Source organism: Castor canadensis, chromosome 3, assembly GCF_047511655.1.
Source record: "Castor canadensis chromosome 3, mCasCan1.hap1v2, whole genome shotgun sequence".
NCBI classification, from domain to species: Eukaryota; Metazoa; Chordata; class Mammalia; order Rodentia; family Castoridae; genus Castor; species Castor canadensis.
In genome coordinates, this window is record NC_133388.1 from 51,821,031 (window position 1) to 51,829,146 (window position 8,116).

The following is an 8,116-nucleotide window of genomic DNA, read 5'->3' on the forward strand; positions in this document are numbered from 1 at the left end:
TTTCAGGAGGCAACGCCCAGATGCAATACGGCCCAGTGGTTTGAACGTAGCTCTAGTCTGAGAATGGGTTTGAATCTTAGCTCAGCCACTTCCAGATGTGTGGTCTTTGGAAAGTTGACTTTGCTTCCTATACCCTGGTTTCTTCATCTATAAAAAGAGAATAAAGATAATAGTTATTCCTGTGTGATATAATTAAATAAGTGTAGAGTACATAGAACAATGAGCAAAAACATTAGCTTATTTTCAATAGTCAACACATTCTAGATGTTCAGTAAATAATAGAATAAGTTTGCCAAAATCAGAGGTTACATGAGAATAGATTGAATGTAAGTAATAATGTATTATGCATACACCCACACACACACACACACACAAACACAAATTTGTGGGGAAGCAATGTTAAGTAAAGCCCAGTCAGTGCCAGTACAAAAATTACAAACTAGAAGGGAAATTAAGACCCATACAAATAAACAAAATCTAGATAGAATCTGATAAATACACCATAAGAAGCAGTAAAGTGTAGGAATGGCTCAGAGGAGAGGCAAGAACAGATGATTTCCAACACAAATCAGCAAAGATGAGTTGTCTGAATGGCTGCTTCTTTCAATACAATAGAGCTGCATTTACGAAGCATCTGTTCCATCATCAGAATTCTCCCCCATGAAGCTCAATAGATTAAGAGGAAAAAAAAATTCAACTATTGTAATACATAGAAATCAAGATTTAGAGTGCCGAACTTGCATCTTGTGTTAGGCTAACAATTTAAATTCCAAGTCATGTTTTTGAACAAGGACAGATAATGGCTATTCCCAAAGGGTGCTCTGCGGTTTTGTGCAACCAGAAAACTTTTTCTGCCAAGCACCAGAGGCATCCACATGAGTGTAATGCCAGGAGAGCAGCCAAGGCCTCACTTGGGCTGCTTTTATTGTTTGTCTAAAGTGGATGTTTTTCCAAGTAAATTGCATTGTGTTCCAAAAGGAGATCCATCATCCTTGTCTTTGTGGTTACAGAGCAGGAATCAAATTGATGGGGTGATGGATGCTGGGGCCAAAGGAAAAGATGCTCCAGATCAGAGACCCCTCCCTTTGCCTGGCCCTTTTCAAGAACAAGAAAATATTTGGAATGAAAATATACTGTCTGACCTTGAAGGAACCCATCCCCAGGGTTTGACTCTTACAAAGTTTTGGAGTCTCGGGAAACCAATCCACCTACTGGGAACTTTCCCTCTTCACTATAGAGTGCAGAACCATTCTATATTTCTCTCAAATTCTGCCATTTTCTGCTTTATTTTTCAGGTAAGTCTCATGCTTTTTGCCTGAGCCAGCCTCAGATTTTGACCCTCCTATCTATGTCGAGATAACAAACATGTGCCACCACTTATTATTGAGATGGAATCTTGCTAGCTTTTTCCCCAGACTAGTCTTGAACCACAATCCTCCCTATCTCTGCCTCCCAAACAACTTAGATTGCAGGCATGAGCCACCTCACTGGGCTTTCAGGAATTTAGGTGATTTGTAGAGTATTTAGCCCAGATTTCCAACCCCAGAAAATATATGCAAGTGGAAATAGGGCCAAAGAACTCCTAAGTACATAAAGGTTGCTGTTAAGTATTTTTAATGTTAAACCATAAATCCCTCATATTTGAGCCAAAATATATACCTGTCCTTACAAATTTATGGTTTTAATATGTGTGGTTTTTCAACTAACTCTACATTTATCATTGTGATCCTTGTTTTTCAGTGTCTCTAGGAACACACTAAGTTGGTTTCAAATGACCGAATCTGATTCAAGTGCAGACTTTTAAGACCCTAGCCTGGTACCATACCCTAAAAGTTAAATCCAGGGTCTGTAGGGTACCCAACACCATTCCTTCCCCCTGAACTCTCATCCTGTCTCATGCCCAGCTCCCCCACAGGGGTTCATTTCCAGCAGCATCTCCCTAAGCTACTTCACCACCATTCCAACAGATTGCTCATCCCACCCCTTCCTCTTCTCTACAGTTTTAGATGATGCTCTCCTCTCCAGAGAACCTGACCTCCTTTACTCAATGTAAGAGTCTCATCTTTCCCCTTCTTCCAAAAAGGATCTTCCTCAGTCCAACATCCTCTCCTGGCAGCAACTTTTCCAGCTTTTTCTCCTTGGCCAAGAACATATATTAATGTCTGCCTATTTCTTCAATGGTTATAACTTTGTTATCATTGTCACCCTCATTTTCATCATCTATCATTTATACATCACTATGTGGCAGACACTGTGTTAGCATATTATGATTTAATCCTCCCAGTGATACTATAAGTTAAATATTACCATCTGTTATGGTTTGAATATGAAATGTCCCTCACAGGCTTGCATGCTGAAGGCTTGATTCTCAGCCGTAGTGCTATTTTGCATGGGGGTGGACCTAGCTAGAAGAAGTGGGTCACCAGGGACATTCTTTGAAGGTTATGCCAGATCCCCAGTCCTTGACCTCTCTGTTCCTGTCACCACAAGGTGAGTAGCCTCTGCCACATGCTCTAGCCACCATGATGTTCTGCCTCACCACAGGCCCAGAAGCAGTGGAGCAAAGAACTGTGAACTGAAGCCTCTGAAATCATAAGTCAAAGTAGACAATTCCTTTCTTTAAGTTATTTTCTCAGGTATTTGGCCACAGAGATGAAAAAACTAATATACAGTCCTGAAAATTAACCTTCAAAGCTCATCTCCTTGAATGAGTGGTCAAATTCTTCTGTTTGCTTACCTTGTCCTTTCCTCCTTGTTTACTCTGCTCTGCTTCTGTTTTACTATCATCACTCTTCTAAAGCCATTTGCACAAGTGTCTCCAGATAAAGTTGATCTTCCTTCACCCATACATGTAGAATCTTGTAATTTCTGGACTAACACACTTTCCAATAACCCATTTCTTCTTGACTGGGACCTTGGAAAGCCATGCAAGCCATGCCCCTTCCTTCCATCCTGGGTACTTTAGTGATCTGATTATTTCACTCTCATCAGTGATATCTGAACTGTCACTCAGGCCTGGAGCTTCTTTCCAATCTGATAAAAACACAATTTTCCAAAGATCAGACACAAATATTTTTAATATTCCTATATATGAATCTGTGTATTTGAGAAAAATATACAAATTTTCCCTCATATTCAAGATAAGGCTGCTTAGGTAATATTTAGGGTTTTAAAAATGAGTTGATCAAAGGAAATATTGAGTAAATAAAAGAGTAGAAGTGGTATGAAGATATGAGTCAGAAATCATAAAGGCAATATTCAAATTATGAAAACCGTTAGAGCATTTTGCTCTGTTGTAAAATGACCCCACCAAATTAAGGGTGGAGACGTAATTAGGAAGTTATCTTCCCCGTTTTTTAGTCTTCATATCCTTTCACTTTACCTATATACATTCATTCTCAGTCCTCCAAACTCACAACCTTGAAATGATCATACACCTATTTTCCTTCAGTCTTCATAACCAGTCTGTCTCCAAGTGTTGCCAATCCTTCCACAATCATATTTTTCCATTTGTCTCACAATTTTTAACCCCAAAGACAAAATTCCAATAATAAAGCTATTAAAACAACCTCCTAACCCATCTTCCAGCAATTCTTCAGGAGTCATTTTCAATCACATGCCCACAAAAATTCATAAAAGCAAATACCGCTACTGCTTCCTGCCCCATTTTCTGAGCTGTGGAAGTTGGGGAAATGCCATTTACAGAAAGGCTTACTAACTCAAGGAGTGAGTTTGCACAATAAGGCTGAGTAAACATCCAACAGCAATATCAGGAAAGACACACTACCTCCTTTTCCCAAAGGCTTCCTTCGCCTTTGACAATCTCTGATGTGGATTTCTTCCTCCCTGGTTGACTCTTCACTGTCACCTTCTCCTCCACCATCCACTAGGAAGATCAGCCTGATATTCCTCTTGTCAGCTCCTCCAAACCTAAGCTTCTGCCAACCGTTGTGGTAGCTCCTCAACCTGTGGAGCTCTTGAATGACTAGGTGACCCACCTTTCTTAAGTTGTTTCTCTGCCCCACACTGATCTCTGTAACTGACCTCATTGATACCACAATTCTCACATGAGTTGGCTGCTACCTACAGTCCACTCCACCTCTCTTCTTCTCCCTATTAAAAGCTTCAAAGTATGATTCAGTTCCCAATTGCTCAGCAAAGTTACAGTCCTTCTCACCAATTTCCCACTTCTACCAGTCACCTAACACATTCTCATTTTCCTAAGTGGTTCTAGAACGTGGCTTAGTTCTCATAATCATCTCATTAAAACCACTGGTCTTAAATATCCAGAACCCTGGAATTTTCTCACTGTTCTTAATTTTTTTCCCTCTCTTGATTCAGAGCTCCTTAATGTCTAGTGTCCCCTCTTTGCTTTCATGACACTGTCATTCTGATTCTTTTTGGCCCTGATCACTTTTTCCCTGTCACCTTTTCAAATTTCTCTTTCCTCTTTGTGCCCAAAATTGATGTGTCCTCAACAATTCTGTTCTTGTTTCTTCTTCTATCTTCATATGTTAGAAATTTCATCTACTCACTAAATCTACATTAAATCTACACTAAATATCTGTACTGACACCTTTTCAAAGGCTAGTAGCGAGTTTCACTTACACGTTTGGTTTTTTGGTTCGTTTGTTTGTTTGTTTTTTGGCATCTCAAAATGTCACCAATTCCTCCTGATTTCTCTACTTCTGTTACTATCACAACTACCTCTCCAAGTCATTTAACTTTATAACTTGTCAGTTTCTGTGCACAGTGGCTCGTGCCTGTAATCCCAGCTCTTTAGGAGGCAGGAATCACAAGGATTCTGTTCAAGATCAGCCAGGGCAATAAGTTAGTTAGACTCCATCTTAACAAATAAGCTGCATGTCTTTAATCCTAGCTACACAGAAGGCATAGGTAGGAGGATCGAGAGCTGAGTCTGTTCCTGGTCTAAAACACAAGACCCTATCCAAAAAATAACTAAAGCAAAAAGTGCTGGAAACATGACTCAAATAGAAAAGTTCCTGCTGCAAACGGAAGGCAAACCTATCACCACTTTACAAATAAAGGTTTGCAGGTTACGTAATTTTCCCAGTGTTACAAATCTGGTAAGTAATACAGACAAGACTAAAATGCAGGTCAGTCTCAGGCCAGAATTTAGGCTTTTTTCTCTCATCAAACTACTCTGAAAATAGACAACATTGTTACATAAAATTAGAATAACACAATCTATGCAACTAGAAATAAATGTTTCTGCTTTCTGGAGTATTTTTCCTCTTCTGTAACAGATTAATTGCTAATTCATTGAGTCCTTATTTCAAAATGTCAGCTGTCATAAACATATATAAATTACAGAAACAAAAGTTGGAGAAAATCAAGTTTGCTCTGGGTTTGGCACCCAGCTCCACTCAGTAGTGGAGTATACATTGGTATAACCTTTGAGGAGTTGCCCAGCTTCCCTGTGCCTTGCTTTTGTTATGCAACCTCAATGTCCTCCTGCTGCAGTTTTTGTGATGGGTCCATAAGGGCTAAGCCCTTGATGTGTACCAAATGCTGAAGAGAAGCAACAGAAGTCATAAACTTAACTAGCTTAAAGAGCAGGAAAGGAAGGCGGCTGGATCTCTTAAGACTTCCGTAGGTGAGAGAGACCAAGAAGACAGGGCAGAGCCTGGAATATGCACAGATGGGGGAAACCCAAATGCAAAGGACAGGAAGTTACCTAAACATACACTGACCAGCAGTACCAACATTTAACTCCCAAGTGTGATATTTGGGTCTTTTTGTTATTGGTATAGAGCCTGGCATAAAAAAAAACATATACACATTAAATGTCTATTAAACCTAACTGCCCTAGGGCTAATAAAATGATTAAATAAATGCCTACTATATGCTATGACTTGAGCATCTAACCTCAAAGAACTTACAAATAGGCCTAATTCAAATGAGCCCAGTCATGTGAGTGTGTGAAAAGTATAATCTAATTTTAACACTGCTACCCTCACCTAGTCTGAATTCTTGGCACTAGGATGGCCGTTCTCTGTTCTGTACTTTCCAATAACCTTTAGGTTCCCCCCACACTCACCTACAATCAATAACATAGTTTATTATAATAGCCATCTTTATCTCTCATTATAAACTCACTTCCTCATCTTTTTTGTTCCAATAAAATTTCCCATTCCCTCTCCATTAGGTGTAAGTACCTAACGACTACCAGCTCCAGTCTATCAACTGCCTTTCTCCACAGTCTCTGCTCATTTTAGCCAACCTCTTTTGAATTTTTCCTTAGCCACTTATAAATTGTGCCACCCATGTGGCCTGACTCTGCATCAATCCACCCAATCCAACTTCTCTCCATCAAAGACCTAAGAAGTCCTCTCCTTCTACAAAGTCCTCCAGGATTAAACCAATCAGAGATAATTCTTTTTCTTCACTCCAGTAACTTATTCATATTTTCATTAGTCTGAAACCAGAAATGCTTCATTCAAAAATTCATCTCAATTCTGATTTTTTAAATTAGTACTCTTAGCAGTTGACTGTCACGTCAGTGTTTGTTTGTTGCAGTCCCCATCTGTCCTGCTATGAAATTATCTTGGGAGACCAGAATATGTCTTAGGCAGTGACCATCTAACACTTTCTTAACTAGCACAGCATGAAGTCATCCTCAGAGAGAAATGGTCCCTTTGCCAACTTCTGATTGGGGAAGTGGGGTGTGGAGATGATGGGATGTGGGCATGGCAGAGGAAGAGATGCCATTCCATACACTACATGCCTGAACTTTGGGCAAAGTGTCCCTAAAACATTATCTCTGTAAAGAGTCACTTTATCTTTGAGCCCTTGCCAGGTTATCTTCCATCATGAGGATGCTTCCTCAGTTACTTGAATCTGAACAACAAATGCCATTGGATGGAGATTCACTCAGCCAAAACAGTCGCAATAATGCTAGTTGGGAAGCTTGTGGAAGTGATCTTATGTGAGCAGCTTTACATTTATATGTGTATGTATGTATTTTTTGACCGTTCTGGGGTTTGAACTAAGGGCTTCAAACTTGCTAGATAGGACCTCTAATACTCAAGCCACACTTCCATCCTTTTTTACTCTGGTTATTTTGGAGATAAGGTCTTACTTTTTGCCCAGGCTGGCCTGGACTATGACCCTCCTATTTTACACTTCCCACCTTCACTGGGATGACAGGCACATACCACTATGCCCAGCTCTTTTTCCATTGAGATGGTGGTCTCTCAAACTTTTTTGCCTGGGTTGTCCTGGAACCATGATTCTCCCAATTTCAGCTTTGCACATAGCTGGGAAGACAGGTGTGAGCCATCATGCCCAGCTATTGTTTGAGATGGGGTATTGCAAACTCCCTGCCCAGACTGGCCTTGAACTGTGATCCTCCTAATCTGGGCCTCCCAAGTATCTAGAATTATTATTATTATGTGATTGTTTAATTTTTATTAGCATATGTTCATAGTACAGGGGGGAGTCATTGTGCTAATTCCAAATAGGCTTACATTGTACATTGGTTAGACCACCCCCACTATCCCCCCTGCAAACTCCTCCCCACCCTACTTGAAGCAATCACAAGATGTCTCATCATTTTATTTCATATATGTATACAAAACACATCAACCATATTCCCTCACCTTCATCTCCTCCATTGACCCTCTCCCCTCCCACAAATACACACACACACACACACACACACACACACACACACACACACACACAGAGTACCTATTTTACAGTCCTTTCTTTCATTTTTAATCCCAAAATCAGTATTCAAGGGGGTTTCTCGATGTATCCCAGCTGTGAATATACTTAACTTTGGTCAGTTCAACCCCATCTGTTACTCCCTTACCCCTTTCCTCCCATCCCCCATTATTCAACAGCTGCCAGTACACTTTGTTATGTCCTTAACTAGAGACATGTACTGCATTTCGATATTGCTAACTATCATTCTTTTCCTTTCCCTCTTCCCCTGAATTCCATACAGTAGTTCCACTATTGCAGACATGTTCTACATATAAATGTGTATATGACCTTGATTTTGTGTATACGCTTATCTTTTGGACCTATCTTCCACCTAGGAGAGAAAACACGCAGCCTTTGTCTTTCTGAGCCTGGCTTACTTCGCTTA